Source organism: Crinia signifera, chromosome 1, assembly GCF_055691185.1.
Source record: "Crinia signifera chromosome 1, ASM5569118v1, whole genome shotgun sequence".
NCBI classification, from domain to species: Eukaryota; Metazoa; Chordata; class Amphibia; order Anura; family Myobatrachidae; genus Crinia; species Crinia signifera.
This window is the reverse complement of record NC_139217.1, coordinates 380,226,724-380,246,479: the sequence shown is the minus strand read 5'-3', so window position 1 is coordinate 380,246,479 and position 19,756 is coordinate 380,226,724. Positions and strand designations below refer to the sequence as shown.

Here is a 19,756-nt window from a genome sequence, read left to right as displayed (position 1 = left end):
TTTCAGACCGCAGCACTTAAACGGTATATTACCGTTTAAGTGCCGATTTTTTGACACTGGCAGACCCGTTTTTGGAAACTTTCCAAATACAGGGTTAAAGCCAGTGCAGCCTTCAGCACTCCCCTCCGTGCAGCTCCCCCCCCCCCCCCTCGCGTGTCGACCGAGCGCATGTCGACGCCCCCGCGCGCATGTCGACGCCCCCCGCGCGTGTCGACGCCCCCCCACCCCCCCCCCCCCCCTCATGTCGGCGGCCCCCCCCCCCCCGTGTCGACTTACCCCGTGCCGGTACCTCCGTTGTGGACTGCAGCTCAGTATGCTCGGAAAGCACTTATGAAAAAAGTGTCTTCCAGAAAATGGCTGCCCCATAGGAAACCCAGTTTAAAAAAACTGTCTTCCGTATGGGGGCAGCCATTTTCTGAAAGACACTTTTTTCATAAGTGCTTTCCGAGCATACTGAGCTGCAGTGCCGGGAACCACAACGGAGATACCGGCACGGGGTAAGTCGACACGGGGGGGCCGTCGACACGCGCGGGGGGGTCGACACGCGGGGGGGGGCGTCGACACGCGCGGGGGGGGGGGCGTCGACACGCGCGCGGGGGGTGTCGACACGCGCGGGGGGGGGCTCCAGTGCTGTGAATACTTAATGAGCGCTCATTAAGTATTCACTGTGCTGAATTTAGGACCCAGCTCATTGGCTGGGTCCTAAATACCGTTTCTGAGCCGATTTTTTGGCTAAAATACCGGTTCAGAAACGGGTAGGACCCTGCATTTTAACCGGTTAGAAAAAACTGCATTTTCTAACCGGTTAAGTGGGACTGGACCTTTCAGACCGCACACATTACCGTTTTAAAACGGTAAAAAAACGGCAATTTACCGTTTTAAAAGTGCGGTCTGAAAGGGGCATAAGTTAATGAGGACTGTTTCGTTTCACTCCACACCCATAAAACTCTGGTTGGATGTCAAAGTTAATTCGTTTCTATGATGATAGAATAAAGGAGGTACATTAAGCAATGGGTTCCTACACACCACCCTGAGTTCCTACTTCATCTGTTGGCTCCCTACATATTTATAGAGCTTTTCCATCTCCTATTTGGAGAGGGAGAAGGGTGGGAGTAAATAAAGAGAGGGTGGGAGGAAGGAAAGGGGTGGGAAGGACGTTTACTTGTATCCCCCATTGTTCATACTCAAGAAGAGAACAGACATTAAAAACTCTTTCCGGAGAAGGGAAAGAGAAGCTTGTTGGAGGTGAGTACCTCTACTATCACTTGTTTTGTGTTGAACAAGCATGATTTCCATCTCTGAGGGCATCTATAGTCGTAATACTACGTCCCAGCACAGGTAAGTGTGCTACATTTTATTGTGATTTAGGGGGGAGGGGGTGTTCAGATCTGACCTGGGCAGAGTACAATGACACGACTCTCCAACATCTCAGCTAAGCTTCTTGACTCTAGAAATTGTATAGACCTTAACCGGGGACCTTGTAAAGACCGTAAACGCTTTCCAATAGCACTCAGAGCCATGGTGGTACAGTACCTGCCTGTGTTAAATAAATAGAGCGTGGTGAGGATACAGTATTTATTGGTCCTTCTCCCCGGGGCAATGTTGTGAGAGTGACCAGGCATACAGGGTTATAGAACACGGCGTCTATTACTTATGCAACACTGCATCCACTCTATATGCTAATAACATTCTTTGGGAAAGAAAAGAGGACAATTAGGAAACTTCTAACTTACAGAAGTGTTCTGTTCTCTGAACAAGCATCTCTCCGCTACGGAGCGTAGGAACACACCTAGACCTACTCATTGGGCAAGTCGTCAAGACAGATTATTGTACTACCATGTATTGTAATGTGTTGGGAAGAGCATAGTAAACTTTTTTCTAAGTCTCTGGCAGTGTACAGTATATATTGGCATGTATGGTTATGTGTAGTTCATGCCACTTTATTCAGGTGTACAAGAGAGGTGGCAGTGCCACTCTAAATAAGATGCCTTGATGCTGGGGCATTGGCATCTAGAGCTTGTCAGAGATGACAGCATTTGAATCGAATGCGAAAAATCCAGATCCCTCTACAATAGCATTCAGTAACGCCTGGGCGCCCGGATGCACATACAGTAGGTGCACTGAGTAATATTGTGTGAGACAATATAAAGGATATTGGTACAACAAAAAGAGTTATAGCACAGAGGATAGGCTAGGCTCTTGTATGTCTCTTTTGGTGCATCCTCTGTATCTGTTCTCTGCTTATACAATTTCTACTATATGTCACGATTACTTTACTGAGCAAACTAACCTCTGCTCCCCACATTCTCGTTAGTAGGGGGAATACACTATAGAAGGGTCTTTACTGTTACATGGTGTACTAGGAGTAGTTTAAACAACAACAAAGAAAGCCCATTACTTGACTCGTAGTTGTATTATGTCGCTTGTATCCATAGCATGCGTTCTATGTTTAGCTATCCAATTGCGTGTTTGTGGGTACGCATGAAGACGAACACAGTTAAATACTGGCAGGCAATCTTCAATCTGGCACAGTGTAAAGCAGAGGATATGCGAATGATTTTCTAAAGCTGTGCTGAAATATGACAACCCTTATGTTCAGTGTGTGAGTGATAAGACAAGGCTAACCGTCTTCTGCTTAGTTTAGTAACCATCATAAACCCCATTCACAAATGTACAGTACCACCGGAATAAGAAAAGCAGCAGTGCAGACGGAGGTGCATAAGATGCGCAACTAAGGAAATCTAGCGCAAATAAAAGCGTATTGTCAATGATAAGAATACTGATGCCCTCTGTTCTGCATCAGTCTCAGTGAATATGGTACATCATGTCTTTGTACACATATGGGAAACTTTTCAGTTATGTTTTTAAAATAAAGCCATAAAGAGGCATATATTAACATCTATTGTATTTAGCCATCTACAGTACTGTACAGTACAGTACTGTAGATGCGGAACAATATATAGTCCGAGTGATGTGTATATTTTTACAGTTACAGTAAATAGGGTGTTGCGGAAATTCTGTCCGGAATTAGCATTTTTACGCTGGTATAGGAGCTGGAAGTAGAAATTCCCCTCTATATTAAGCATCTGGGGAAATTAGACAAACGTTGTTTATACAACATTTACTAAACAGTGTCTCATTAATGCAGATGATGAGTGATCGGTAATCCTGAAATCCCCGCACTGATGTGAGAGAGTCTCTGTAGTGCTACTCACTATACTTCTCACTCATAGAAACTGTTGCATGCTCTCAGCGCTTAACCTACTGTATGAGGACGTTATGCACAACAGAGTGCTAGCTCTGCAGCTAGGTAAGAAGCATTGGGTATACAATGTATACATGCATTGCACAATATAATCTGGGGACAGACATACCCAAAACACAATACACAGATTTACACAAATTGGCTTTCCAATATACAAGAGATCTCATTAATGCGTTGGCCATACTTACATTAACAATTTACTGATTGTCCTAAATCATGGGCTGGTTGGTGCATCTATCAGGTTGTTAGAAATACAATTCCGAGTCTGAGCGCTTTATAGAGCGTTTATAGCTCCACAACAGATGGAAAGTCATAAAAATGTCCATGTGTAATCTACTTTAAATTGTGTGGCACACTTACAGTGCATATTCCTCGTACTGTACTGTACCATATTGTAGCTATGGTATCAGCAGAAATATGTAGGTGTAAGGTGGTCCTATAAAGTTTATTGAGAAGATTCCTATCAATCGTTTAGCTCTAAGTATAATAAAGTCATTGTTTTAAGAAATATACAGAACATCGCCACTTCCATGGTTTTATATGACTGCGCGGTACTGTAGGTGCATTTGTATGCAAAGAGCAGGCGCATCTGGTATATAATAGGAGCAAGTTCCAGGGATTTCCATTGAAGGAGGCAGAGAATCACCCTGGTCTATAGAGTGTTCTGTGCTCAGTGCTGAACAGACAGCTCCAGCGTGCAGGCGGAGCGCATAGTGCATTCCCTCACTCACTCACTGAGCGCTGTCCAAGGTGCTGGAGGGAATCGCAGGATCTGAGGATATACAGTATGCCCAGGCTGCCGAGGGGAGAACAGGACACGCCGGGTATGTCATCTATTTCCAGGCTGCGGGCTACCATCTGTTCATATATCTTGTATTGCAATGTATTGTAGGATAGAAGAGTTATTATTTATGTATATTCCAGTATACATAGACCTAGTACACTCTACAGAAGGCACAAAGTGAAGCATTTGACAGTGTAGTTTAATTTTCCTGTAAGCTGTAAGAACTGGAAGATGATCGCATATGGGGAATGAATGCATTTGTCTTAGGAATGCTACATGACACACCATGTAAAGAGATATAATTGTGCCCATAAGACAGCCTGGAGTACTTTTGGTGAACTTGGCATCAGCAGACCTCCAGGCGTTTTGTAAAGGTAATGCTTCTCTGAGATACCATGATATCAGTGAGTCGTGTGTATCTCTTACTGTACATTTTACATTGTGATTTATGAGCTTGAAACATGACTACTACTGTGTCATCTTCTTTTCATAAAGCACCATTCCATTGTATCATTACAACTGACTCAGTGCTATCCTGGAATTGTATTTGCAAGTAATAATTAAGCATGTTGCATAGGACAGAACTGAATATCTGCAAACCTCAAAAAAAAAAAAACTTGAATTCCACTTTAGGACACTTTTTTGAATTACACAACAGGCCTGTTTGCTAACTTTTGTTTGCTTTAACTTATGACATAGGTTTTACATTCACTTAGATAGCTTTGCATATATGGTCAAAGTTTTGTACAAATTAGTTGAGCACTGTAATTTGTAGCCTGGGACATTCCATAGCATGTAAACAAGGCTGATTGCAGAGGATGATACATATACACAATATGTGTGTGTGTGTGTGTGTGTGTGTGTGTGTTTGTGTGTGTACATATATATATATATATATATATATATATATATATATATATACACTGTATGCTCTTTGAATATTGTGACTCAGTGGCTGTTGGACATCTTCATGATAATGATTCCAAATGCAGATCCACTCTAGGGTGCCTATACAATTATTTCACCGTGTGTTTTAATCTCAACTTAGACCTGTGTAGATGATTCTCCATTTGCAGCATCTTTGAGGGTTTTTCTCAACATGTTGTCATCCAAATCCCATGGGGCGTGCAGATGGAAGAGTCTTACACGTTCTAAGATTATGGAAAAATAACTTTACTCCCTGGGAAGTTGATTATCTCTTCCTGAAGTGTTCAAATGACAATTGTAAACTATAACTGAGAAGGATATTTCTGTTTCTGCTTTGATACTGGTACAACCAGAGAATTGCTGTAGTGTTTTTTTTTTCATATATTAACCTTTTTTTTTCCTGAGATCTTCGTACATAAAACAGCCTATACTATACCTTAATAAACCCAGATCAACTCTGTGGTACCTGTTTTGAGCATCCCATACTATACAGTACTTTAAACTATTATGTGAACACTGCTCTTTGGGCACAACATTTAGGCAGTAGTGCAGAACCATTAAATGATATAAATATATACAGGTGCCTTTAGTGGGAACATTATTTTGAACATTAATAAGAAGGGATGAGTAAACATTGGGAAGTGAAGTATTGGGGCACTTTTGTTGCAGTCAAGGTATTCATGTAATGGAATATACCTTTAGCACACAATATTTTACTTACAGGGTTCTTTATTTATATAAAGCTTGTTGTGTTTTGAATGTATGAGTTACACACAAGTCATTGTCTCTTGGAATGAATTTGAGAAGTGACTTTCCCCATGTTGTAAAAAGCAGACTCAAGCAGATTCTACTAATGCCAACATACTCTACTTTCTACTGAGGTCAATTTTGCCTTAGACGCATAACACAATATTTCGGGTTTTTTTGTTTGCTTTTGCTCTAGACACCTGAAACCTGTAAAATCTATGCAATGTGTTGACACATATCTTGCCATTCTTACATTCTTTGGAAAATTTCCCTTTTAGATGAGCACTATGCTCAGCTAAGTGACAGCAGGAAATATATACATACATAACATATCATGCTGAATAGTGTATAGAATGTTCTCAAACATCAGTTTCTGGTATTCAGATATTAATGTATGCTGTAGGAGACACTGTAGACTGTGCATTTACATTGAACTTGGAACAGCCCTTTTGCTTAGTTACCAATAAAACATGGATTTTTTTTTTATTTCCCACAGAATGTTGTCTTTTTTGTGTTACCAAGAATAAAATTAGCAATGTGAGTCATCCAGCTCCATGTAAACTAGTGGTATATGGATATGGGATCTCAGAATTATTTTGCTCTTTGACTTGTTACATTGTGCTAGCCAAAGGTACATGGAATTGAATGTAGATTGTCAGAATATAATTACAGCAAAATATTGAAGAATATATGGGCATTATATTAGGAAACAAAACAATGACACTTGGTCACCTGTCAAATATTTGCTAGAAAGTGGAATAAGCTGCTTCTCTAATCCTTGTTGCAGAGAGTAATGTCTGAAACTTTGATGAAATGACCTCTATCAATACTATACTATAGTGTGGCCACTACATCTGGTGGCAAACACCATGTAAAGATTTCATCAAAGGGAGATAGAAAGCAGTACCTCATTTGTGGCAGTACTTATTGTAGTTTATGAGTAGTCTTTAAAAAGCAGTGATGTTAGAGTCCTCTACTATTGCAATGTGGAGACACCTGAACTCCAGTTCCACAACAAAATCTGCACAGTTGGAAGAGGGCAGCATTGCTGAACGTGCTGGAGTTAAGCGAAAACATTCTAATAGATCGTGTAAAAATTGAAATACAGTTGGATACACGGATCCTCCCAACATTTCCATACTTTCCATATGGACGTTTATGGTATCATGCCTTAAATCACTTCTAAAAATGAAGTGTAGTGTGTACATGTATTTAGCATATTGTATAAATGTAAACTTGAGCTGCTGGAGATATTTTTTTCTGTCCATCATCAATAATACTAGTTACACTCTATCTGTCTGGGTAGGAATGACTGACTGGACTTAGTTCAGGAGAAATAGGGGTGCTGTGTAAGACTTATATAGTTCAGGAGAAATAGGGGTGCTGTGTAAGACTTATATCTGGATTGCAGGGTTCTTACAATTATGTTTTGTAGAAAGAGTAGTTGGAGCGCGTCAATAGCTGCAGCTGGTGCACATGGTAGAATAAAAACAGTCCTGGAGATAGAAATGTTGACTCCAATTTGTAGACGGTTTAAGTCCCCACACTGTCAAATATAATGCAAGTGTGTTTAATATTGATAAATATTGCCAATCAAGAAAACATCTGTAAAATTTGATTTACATTTACTCCAACATACTATATAATGTCATGACGTGAAAACATTGTTATCCATTTCCTATCGTGATATGGTTGAAAAAGCTAGGGGCATCTTTATGATATAATTATTTGTGGGATATCCTCCGAAAACATTTTATTGGACTGCCTGCAAATACAAAGTTTCCCTGAATGTATGAACAGGGGACCTCAGCAGATATCAGACAAATGTTCTGTGATCCCCATTCTCTATTGCAAAAGCAGCCCCATAGACTTGTATGGGGACTGATCAAATGCAGATTTATCAAAGCTCCAGGTGGTCTTACCCACTGTAGTCTTATTGTTTAAACACTGTAAGCTTAAAGTGGTCATGCAGTATACAGTAGATTACCTGACCAACCATCTAACTAGTTTGCTAGTTAGAAATAAAAACCTGAAATGTTTGGGAGCACACAAAAACTTACCATTTGGTCCCACACACTGTGAAAATGAACAAAAACTGTGATTCAATCAAATTGGATCAATGTGTTTGATTTAACTCATCTGTTTGAACAACGATTTTTGCCCATTTTCCAGTTTTGGGGTGTAAATAGTTGATTGTCATTTGCCCCCATTACACTACAAAATTAAACCAGCCAACTAGTTGGATGGTTGGACAGATAATCCTAAAGAAGAATGCCATGTTAGCTGCAGTTATGGAACCCATTAAATGCCATTGTGCTGAATGTGGGAATGAGAACCAAGGCAAGTAACTTTTAACGCTCACTTGTCTGCTGGAGATGCACTGTTTCATATGAAGGTATGAATGAACAACTCTGTATGCATCAGCATAAATGATGGCTTTGTAAAGAAATAGTTATAGTAGCCCTAAAGCTACTCCCACATATTCACATAATATGTGTCCCGTTGTGACCACAAGAAACATGCATACAATATGCAGGCATATCACATATGGTGCAAATGATGAACTTAATTCCTCCCATTTATGCTAATACAGGTTGAGTATCCCTTATCCGAAAAGGTCTTGGGACCACAAGCATCTTGGATAAGGGATTTTTGTGGATTTTTTAATTTTTTTTCATACTTACCTGGTCCCCTGGCAGTGTTCTGATGGTCCCCTGATGTCCACGGTGTCCCCTGGTGTCCATGGTGGCCTTTGGAATCATCTTCAGTGGCATCTCCAATCCCAGGGGTGCATTGCATGAGTGCAGGGGTGCGCTGGTGATTTCACCAGCACACCTGTGCAATGCATCCTTGGGACCGGGGACGCTGCTCAAGAGGATTCCGATGGCCGACATGGACACCGGGGGATGAGTTAAGTATAAAAAAGAGGCAAGGGGGGGGGGGAATTCTGAAGAACCATGGTTTTCGGAATATTTCTGTTTTTGGAATATACAGATAAGGGAGACTCGACCTGTACTGCAACAATGTTAGGGCTGCAACATGCTGGCATTATCAGAGTTACATAAGCATTTGATCCTTAATGCTACTGCCTAATTAATGCTTTACAGCACTTCAGGAATTCAGCCGAACATACTGGTTTATCAACCAGAAACAAGAACATCAAAATGACACAACATCGTAACAGTAATGTCAGCGCTGGTGGCTGTGCTCGCCCAAACTGTGTAACACTTGAATTGCTATTGTCGGGCACCATATATTGGCTGCTAACAGGCAAATCACTTAAATTCCCCCCAATGAGGTGAGGCGCAGCATTAGCCTTTTATTACTATTATTATTAACACCATCTATAACATTTAATTGTTTTTATAGTGCATGCCTATTCTGCAATAATTTGTAGAGACTGTTTGGTCATTCACATCAGTCCCTGCACAAGTGGAGCTTAAAATGTATTTTCACTTGTGTGCACACAGACACACATACATACAAACACACTCACACAACCTTTTTTATCGGAATACTGAATGTTTTTTTATTGTGTGAGGAAATCTGAGTACCTGGACGAAACCCATCCAAAGGACAATGCTGGGAATTGAACCAGAGAGATCAGAGCTGTGTGGCAGTAATTTTTCCAACCATGCTAAGATGTTTACCAAGCCACAGATCTCCATGAATCCAGCTAGCTTAAGCCAACTTTGATACTGGAGGTTTCTGGTTTTGCTCTTATTTGGGTAGTGAACTGTTTCATCATTCATGCAAAGTTCAGGAGCAGAAAATAGACATCCATGATTGGTGGTGTGATTTATTTGAAATGCATCAGTTGAAAGCCCATTTTTCTGCTCTGAAGCAAAATGCTTATGGTATAAAACCTTCATACCATGAACAAACTTGGCTCTCGGCCCTATATTATGAAGGATTTGGTTGTTTTTTTTTTTGTTCTTTTGAGAATAAGAGTTCACCCTTGATGTAGCTGTATACATAGGTCATGTTTTGGTCATATAACTTTTACCCTTTGTTCCCTTACTTAACCTATGAATGAATAATACCTACAGTAAAAATGAATTGCTGATTTTGTGACATTCCACAAATTAAAATATTTCGGAATTTATTTTAAAATAAAACAATATGTCAATAAAGTGAGGCCCTTTCTTGAGCTTTCTTGTTGAACTACGACATTACATTCATGAAATTCAGATGACCTAGAGCTGCTATGAGGTGCTAAAAGTGACACGAAAAATTTATAGGGGCCTTATACCAAAATAGGCATTTTGTGCTGGTGGGAAACCAAGAGAAGGTCAGTGTCAGCTCCAGGACATTATCTAAGAAGTTCCTAGTTCCTCAGTGAGAGATCATTCTACAAGGACACACCAATCTGAAACAGTGATCAGATAAGCAGCAGAACTTAGATCAGAGGACAGGCAGGACAGAACCGGAGTAGAGCCGATTCAGCACCAAAAGGGATGATGCAAGAGGAGGGATTAACCGTGAGACCACTGCTGACAATCGCAGGTAAGCCAGTCCAAAAGATGCATGTCCAGCTCAGCACTAAAGAGGGAGAGGTTCACCAGGTGCAGGCAGCAGGTGCATTGAGCAATTGGAGTTGGCCAAGAGGTTTTACATGATAGAAACAGAATGTGACTGCAGATAAGAACCATTTGACCCATCAAGCCTTCCGCTTTTTTTTTTATCAAATAGTTAGCAAAAAACAAATTTGATCCTTATTTCTTTGTAAGGATATACGTATGTCTTTTCCATGCTGTCTTAGCCTCTATCCCTCTGATTGGAGGCTATTCCACAGATATACAGTACCCTGAACCTTCCTCCCTCCAGTTTCAGTGCATGTCCTCTTGTTCCAATACTTATCTTAATTTGAAGAATGCTTTCCATCTGGACCATGTTAAAATTCGTGATACATTTGAAAGTTTCTATTATGACCCCTTTTCCCTTCTCTGTTCCAAACTATACATATTGAGATTTTTTAGACTTTCCGGGTACCATTTTAGCTGTCCTTCTTTGTACCATCTCTAATATATTTATATCCTTTTGGAGATATGGCTTAAAGAACTGGACACAGTACTCTAGATGAAGTCATTCCAATGTCCTATACAGTGGCATTATTACTTCTTTCTGCTGCAAATGTATCTCACTAGGCAACCAAGCATTGGACTGCTTTCTGCATTGCTTTGTTAGATTGCTTACCTGAAATAGTGGTTCCTAGATTTCGTCCCTTCTTGGTATTTTCCAATATGGTGCCAATAATACTATATTTAGCCTTTGGATTTTTAAAACTGTAGTGTATGATTTTGCATTTTTTGTCATGCTCTTGACCATTCCTCCAGTCTACCTAGATCATCATTCATTTGTTTTACCCCTCCTGGTCTGTCTACCCTGTTGCATACCTTTGTGTCATCTTCAGAAAGGCATATTTCCCTTTCAATACCATTTGCAATGTCACCAATAAAGATATTAAAAAGCACTGGCCTAAGTCCAGATCCCTATGGTACACCAATGGTAACATTAGCCTCCTGTGAATGTACTTATTTTACTACAACTTTCTGTTTTATATTTGGCAGCCAAGATCTTATCCATTAAACCATCTTAGTATCCAACCCCATGCTTTTGAGTTTGTTAAGCAATCTGCAATGTGGGGCAGTGTCAGAAACCTTACACTTACTAAAGTCTAGATAAGCTACATCTACAGTCCCTCTTTTATCTATTGCAGTACTTTAGTCACCCAGTCAAAAAAGTCAACAAGAAATGTGAAGAACAATTTGTAGTACCGGTGCTTGAATCTTGTTAGGCCAAAAGGTGGTCTCTTCTCACACAATCCCTCTGAGTATAACAGGATCCAATCTCTCAGGTGTTATGGGGAGGGAAACATTGAAAAGCAATGACGGGGATGTCGATAACTCACCAGTAAAGTAAATGATCCCCTAGAAAATGACAGAATCAGATTGACTCCTAGGTATGAAGCATTGTTATCTTAAATGAATGTGTATTGAAGTGTAAAGTGATTTTAAAACATGCCTTTAAAAACACTGTTCCAGCAGTTTTAGTATTGTTCCTAAAGGGGGGTGTTTTAAACGTGTGCAACCAATCATCGGTCAACAGCCATCGTAGTCATCATCATCATCAGTCTGTAAATTGCGCCAGAATTGGGCATTTTAGTCATTTGTGACTGCAAGACCACACCATACTCTTAATGTACAGTACTTTGGTTCCATCTGCATGCCCATTTCAGCCATCTACTCGTACATAGTTGGGGGCTATGCCTTAATTTATACATACTGAATTTATATGCCTGAATTTATACATACCGTACAATAAAAAAGGAAAAACTTGCGTACCGAAAAAAATAAGCAGCTGCAAAAAGGCTACCAGTGGTGTTTTATATCTGACTCAGAATAAGTCTCACAATCTCTTACAATACAGAAATATATTTTAGGGAGTTACACTAAAACAACGCTGAAGAGAAGAAATTCTATCTTACATCAAGGGACAGGATTTTCAAGGGAACTAGGGTCCTGTGTGCCATGTATTCCAAATTATATCTCAGGTATTCATCCTGACCTCGGGCAATACACATCCAAAGCTCTATATGTCAGACAGCTTGAGATCAGTGAGCACCCAAATGTTATAAATGTTCTAGGTTAGAATTATGTAGCTATCCTCAAGTTCCGCAAGAAGCTCTGTGTTCTGTCCAAGCCAGAACAATGTATTTTGAACTTAACACAGAAATATATCAACTGTTTCCATGCTATAATTTTGTTTTAATGCTTAAGGATGGAATCCTCCTTTTTGTGAATTTCTCTGTGCAAGGTTTGGATAACTTATCCCTTATTTGAATATGTCTTTTGAGCTGCTAAAGGCATCTGAGCTGTTCAAGATTTGTATTTAGACTATATAGGTCCTACTGAATATAAGTCCTTAGCTCCGTTACAGTCCCTACCATATGCTGATATTTATAAATTCCTTCAAGGTAGACACTAGGCTACAATCTTTCCCTTCACTGGGAGAAATTTACTAAGCTTGCTAATTATGGGCAACTGAATGGGTACGACCGGGTCCGGATGTAATCTGCCCAAATATACGACCTGAGAATTCGGTAAATTCACTAAGGTGCTGAATTCTCAGGATTTGTATTTTTCCGATGGTAAAGTCAATCTAATTTGGTTGCCGAGTTTACAGGCAGCCAAGTACAGAGGAGCATGAAGCCTGCACCGATCAGTCCAAACCGTGGAGGGTTCTCTGTGTAAAAAAATAGAGAAATAATTAAATAATTATGGTCTCCTTGAGCCGGTGCTGGTGGCAGAAATACAGGGGAAGAAATGGCATAGGGGGCCCTATATTTCTAAAACCAACACTCAGCGGTGTGTTGAGTATAATTTTATTTTCTTAGGTACCTTATGGATTCTACTGGAGAAGAAGACCAAACCTATGGGATCAAGACAGGTAAGTAAGTATGTATGGAGTGTGTAATCAAATTATAATTTATTATGTGTGTGGGTCTGTTCTTTGGGCATTGGTTCTGTAGTGGGACTACAAGTCCCAGTGGGCCCATTAATTCCCTGCATGCTGGGACTTGTGGTTCTTCAAGTCCCAGTATGCAGGGGAGGTTTCCTGGGGCTTGTAGTTCTACTACAAAACCCAATACCTAATGTTTTATATATTTTTTGGCATTTTTTTACACTATCAGCCCGGCGCTCACCTTCCAGGTGCGCTAAGGACAGCCTCAGGCTTCAGCCTGGGCCAGGGGTGCCCTGGAGGGGCTATATACGGCTGAGTTCTATCGATGGTGAACTCATTAGTACCCCCAAATTCAGATGGAGTTGCCGACTCATTAAAACGGCAAATCAGCCAAATTCGACTGATAGTAAATCAGCTGAACGACTGATCTTGGCCATATTTAAGATCAAATGGGTACGAACCATTGCATCCGTACCCATTCGATCTTAGTGAATTCCCCAACTGTCAGGAAACTCTTGCTCTATACCACTAATATTCTTTCTTTAGGTTCTTATGTTACGCATCAAGGTGTAAATTTGTTTTGGTATTCCTTTTTTATATATATTTCTCAAATTGAACTGTATATAAACTAATTTATCGCATTTATTCAATGACTGGCAGATTACATAAAATCTCACGTTCCTAGTCAAGTCTCCGTTAGACAGGCTGAGCTGCAGTCAGGGAGGTCCCCAACCATTCACCCTCTTTGTGGGATGTAGATGATATAACATTTCACTAAGGCCGCCATAGCTCAGTTCTTGAAACAAACTCCACCTGGTTCACTAGAGTTAATAATTAGCAACAATTATCTGATGTAGACATTAAATTGCCCATATTCTTCCTCTCCAAATTTGCCACTGAAGAAATGGTTTAGCTGACATTTGTATGCCATGTTCTTTAACCCTTTGAGTGCCAAGTGAATTTGTCAAAATAGTGAAAGTTGCCAGGCAAACTTTTTTATTCATCATAATGGGCTGTCATTTTTACCTTATACTGTATAGGGAATATAATCTTTTTTACACAACATTTTCTATTTGAATTTATATAACAAATGTGAGCGACGCTGGTATTTTTAGTGGATATTTTGAACGTGGTTTACAGAAATGGCACTCAAGGGTTAATATGACCCCTTTTTATGTTTTGACAATTACTGTATTTGCTGGCGTATAAGACTACTTTTTTCCCCTGAAAAACATGCCTCCAAGTGGGAGGGTCGTCTTATACGCCGGGTGCACTTATTTAACAAACTCTATATTTTGAGTGGAAATGTTGGGGGGTCGTCTTTTATGCCCAGTCGGCTTATACGCCGGCAAATACGGTAATTATATATTCTCTTTTTGAGAACTTATATGTATGGAAACTTATTTCTTTCCCGATGTCTCTAATGTCCCCTTTCTACTTCTCCACACTTTTGTTGAAAAAAAAAACTATTAGAAAACTATTGTTTAAAAAAACACAGAAAGGGCAGGTTCCATAATTGAGCAGACAGAGCTAATACCGTTATGCTGGGTACAATCTAGATGATTTGCTCAATGAGCGATATCATCACCGATTCCTGCCGTACTCCTAGATGATCGTCATGGTGCATACACACTGACCACTCCCTACCCACTCCTGCATACAGTCATTAACAATATAGTCAACATTGAGTTGCATGTGTATGGGGAAGTTGGTAATTAGAATTACTTATTGCCGCTATTTGCCTGTTCTTGCGATATACAAAGTGAAATAATCATTACAGCAATCATTTCGCTTCTACTTCTACTGGGGCAGCATGTCCAAAGGCCATTGCTGAGGAACGTTCTGGGTGTTATGGAAGTCTACAGTATGCTGCAAATATACAATGATAAATAGGCCCTTTTGTGCATTATATTTGCCATGAATTCCTGTGCACCAGCGAGCTTCTGTTAGATCAGTGCAGGGGTGCATCATATCACATATAATATGGAAAAGTTATTTTGGATCAGACTTTTCAGTGTTTCTCTTTGAATTGACACTGTTTAATCATGGCACTTTGTACAACAGAGTCATCAAAATGTAAGACCTACTTTTTCTTAATACCTTCCTTGCTAGCAAAGATCTGGTACATTCATAGATAATTAAATAATCTCCTCTTTCTCAAGTCAACACATGCATTTAAAAATAAATACTTGGGAAACATAAAAGGCTTTGAATAAAAAAAATAACAAGCAGAACAAAAATAACGTTTGCTTTGTTGCTCAAAAGAAGATATACAAAAAGCTGCCATTCTCCTTCATAACGTATAAATAGAAGACACAGAAAGTGGCATATGCAGACTGAAATATCTATATGCAGAAATTAACCTATTGACTGCTGTACCGCCTGAAATCAGTGTTATTTACAACGCACAAATGACCGCGGCACAGCGTGATTGAGATACGGTATGCCCTGCCAAGTTCAAACTAGGACCACCTACAGTATGCTCTAGTTCTGCTGAACAGTGCAAATATAAGGATTCATTTTGGGGATTGAGATTACTCAGACAAGATAAAGGGGTTACAGAGTCCGTTTCCAGGAATGCTGCCTGCTGCAGAAGATGTAAGCCTGGTAAGGTGATAGACTGGTAGGTGATAACGCATCAGCCAATCCGCTCCTAACTTTCATTAGTTCAAACCCAGCCTGTAACTTGACAGCTATGTAGTCAAATTCTATAGCAAGTTAGCGCATATCCCACCGTGTTTTGCCACACGACAGTTCAGCACAGTGTATTTCTACTATCTCAGAAAGAGGGCTATGCTGGTCCTCCGACACCCCCCCCCCCCCCCTCCACGCACACTATGCCTTCCACCTTGCCAGCCGATGCAGGCACCCTGCCAACAGGTGATATCGAATCAGTATTGGTGGCCGCCATATTGGCCTGTATGCACACACCTTGGAGTGGGAGTTGGTGGCAGTTGCTGTGTCTCCCCTATCTGAATTTTGAACTGTGCTGCAGTAGCCCCCCTCCCCCCCTCCCTGTGGAGCCACCACTGGAAAATAAACACTGCTTCTACAATATATTTCCAGTGTCATTAGTGTCACTGTGATTGAGCCGGTAGTTGCAGTTGTCTTTCTTGCCTTTACAAGTTGGTGGGAAGAAGGAGAGAGCAGATAAAGATTGTCCTGGAGAGCAAACACAAACATGCTGCCCTTAATTTTGTGTTCTTTATCGTATATAAGCATGGTTAAAATGACAGCAAAAGGAAAATGTATTGCAGATATAGGACTTTATTTAACAATCACATTTCACCAGGGTTACCAGGGATACAGATTATCCCTATTTATCAATCCTTGTTACTGTGATGGCCATTGCAGGGTAGACGCAAGACTCCCCATTGGCCTTGTGGTAAGAGTGGTAGGAGTACTAACTGCTGCCAGCCAGTGTCTCAGGGAGCTCGGACAGTATTTTGTATTATTGCTGATAAATTGTTAGAAAAGGGTATTCTATAACAGCCATATGTGTAAATAGTTTTTTTGGGTCACAAAAAAAAACAGGTCCCATATAGTTTACATATGAAAGATTATTTTAGCAACAGACATCAACAGAATAGTGCCATTCGGAGGCCAAAGCATTCTGGTATGGTAGCATAATAAGCAAGAATGATTATTTACACCATTCCTCTTGAACAAATCCAGCTTAGCAGACTTTGGGGGTAATTCGGGCCGGCTCGTAGCAGGCCAAATTCGGTCCCTTGGCTGATGGTGGGGGCCGGCACATGTGCATGCATGAATATGCGCATGCGACTGCCAAGGCGTTCGTTCAGTGAGTTGAGGGGAGAGAGCAGGAAAGGGGAGGAGCAGGGGAACACCCATAGAAATGCTGGGCATTTCCATGCGAATGCAGGCGTGTCGATGTCTGCTTGGGGCCGGCCTTTGAATTCGGAGGAAATGAAAAGTCACTCACTGCCTTCTGCCCCTGCCACCGGCGCTTCTCTCTGCGCCGGGTCCCGGCTCTCCCGGCTACTGCTGCAGCGCTGCTAATACAAAAAAGTGACACTCGGAAAATGGCTGCCCCAATACTGCAGACAGTTTTTGAGGATGCTAGAGGAGGCAGCGGCCTCCTCTAGCAACCTCAAACACGGTCTCCTGTATGGGGGCAGCCATTTTCCGAGTGTCACTTTTCATTAGCAGTAGCTGAGAGAGCAGGGACCTGGCGCAGATGAAAGGAGTACAAATGCAATTTACTGCATGCAGGTAAAATATTGAGAAGTTTTATGTTACAACTTACAGCTGAGCTAGGAAACACCAACTCTATTAATCTCAACTGTAAAGCTGTCCACACATTGTAAGTCTTGCAATACAATATGGTTTAACAGAAGCATTTACCCCTAATTGTAAATTAGTCCCATGGTGTTTAGGTTCATATTTGCAGCAATTAGCATTCATTATGTAACTTGCACTAGACCGATAAAAGCTGAGTTTGGCTTCTATAAGTTTAGTGGAAATGTGCAGCTAAATACAATAAAACTCATGTAGACTTGGACACTATTTACATAAGAAAGTCTAGGCACAATCTGTGTCCGTAACAATGCTGTAATGTGTGCGATATGCGGAGAGGCAGGTAGTTGTGCTAGTACAATGTGTGCTTTTCATAATATAGTAATATAAGATAGGCTGATAGCATAATGGGCCTAATTCAGAATGGATCGCTAATCTGAGAAATTGCAATTGACTGAGACTAGAGTGACAGAAAGAAAAACGCCCCATGAAAATATGCACAGGGATCATATAGTTTGACCATGTAAAAACCCACTGTAGGCATAGAGGTGAGAAGCTGCTTGTTTCTCATTTGTGCCAGACTCTTTAAACAACCGCCTGGAACTATGACATGCGATGCGACCACAGTCAGGGGTACGTCAGCTGGCTGCTCTGTAGCCATCATGTGGATGAGGAGATCTGTACTGCACAAGTGCAGAATGGATTACCTCTGGCTATCCAGATATCCTGGAGTGATGCAACTCTCTCTGTCCACCGGCATCACTTCTGGAATTGCATCCCAGAATGCCATGCGACCGGCATTGTGAAGGGCATGCTCGGGGGAAGCACAGTACAGGGAGGAGAACTTAGTTCCTCTCCCAGCACAATCTCTGTGTGCGTACAGATCATCTACCCCCCCATAGATGTATTTTTCTTAAAATCAATGGAGCTTCCCCTCATAAAACAACAACAGTTTTTCTATTGTTCCAAGAAGGCATTGCCATGAAAACGCTGGGTGTTCCAATGGAATTCCAGTGACGCAGCCGCGGGGGGGGGGGGGGGGGGGCGGGCATCTGATGTCAGCGGTTGTCAGCTACCCGCCCGCTTCCCAGATTCCAAAACCATCGAACAGTTTTTGCTATCTGTGCAAATGTGAGTATCTCTGAGGCTTCCACTAATCTGCTACTGAGACAGGGTGGAAGTGGTCACCGCTGACATCACAGACCCTCCTCAAAAATTCAACCTCTAACAGAAAATGGAAGGTTACCACCCCTATATGCTTTCTTTCTGTAAGTCAAACTGCAAGCGATCCATATGTTGTAACAGAAAAAGCATGCGCAATGCATACAGTACGCATGTGCAGGCATTCAATTGTTCTATGTGCACATTTTCTGTTTAGCGATCCATACCCTACATCCAAAAAACAAATGAGATTTGTGGCAAATGATAGTACATTACATGCAATGTTACATACTGTATAGTGCATTTTAGTAGTTCAAAAGGAAAGTCGATATGCTCTTAGTTGTATCACTTCGAATGGAAAACTTATGTCAGTTGAGGGCACAACTTAGAAATGTTGCGCTTACAGACTCAGTAAAAGGAGACCGTATGAATGTACAGCCAGCTAGAAGTATAGCAGCTCATTCAAATACACAATATGTGTTCTCTCTCCTTTTGTAAGGAAACTCATCTCCAGCTAGAACAAACTCATTCTGATGTACTGTTCAAACCCATTTCCACTTGAGATTGGAACCGAGACTGTAATAAGTACAGAGCCTCGCTGGCCAATTTGCAACATGCGGAAACAATGAATATACTGAACAGCCCTTGTACAAGGGAAATGGAGCACATTATTAGGAGCCATACAAGAAATCAGGAATCTGCAACATTTTTACATAGCGATATGCTGTTTCCTTACATTGTATGGTGTTGTTCGTAGCAGCAGAAGATAACGCACTTTCTCTGTGCATCTTCTCTATATTTATAATGTCTATCAGAAACGAGGAAGGAAAAACACAAAACACCCAGCATTGCAACTTGCAGTCTGCCATGACTGTCGGCATCCAAACACCACATCTTCTATTCAGGCTGCATTAATCCAAGCTGTATACATGTAGTAGTGTAAATCATACCTCAACGCACACTTCAACCTTAGCATGACAGATTGACGTACTAAAGAATTAATTGACCATGCAATTGAATTGCAGTAATTGAATTTCTTCTATAAATACATGATCTTGTTGCTGTGTACATCGGTTTAAATCAGCATTTATATTAGATGTTCAGTATGAAGCCAGTTTTACAATTTAATATATTTTCTATCTTTCTGTTTT

The 19,756-nt window shown here is 40.9% G+C and overlaps 1 protein-coding gene across 8 annotated transcripts in view; it reads left to right on the top strand.

Moving 5' to 3' along the window:
- NOS1 (nitric oxide synthase 1) overlaps nucleotides 1-19,756 on the top strand; it is a 290,226-nt gene that overhangs the window by 162,841 nt on the left and 107,629 nt on the right. The window contains exon 1 of one of the 8 annotated variants that reach the window (XM_083151460.1): nucleotides 1,123-1,245. The exons of 5 other annotated variants lie outside the window; for them this stretch is intronic. The gene's annotated coding sequence lies outside the window, so the exon portion shown is untranslated. Of the gene's footprint in view, nucleotides 1-1,122; nucleotides 1,339-3,938; nucleotides 4,090-19,756 lie in introns of those variants that run through there. 2 more of the 8 variants (XM_083151462.1, XM_083151459.1) reach the window with 2 other exon arrangements.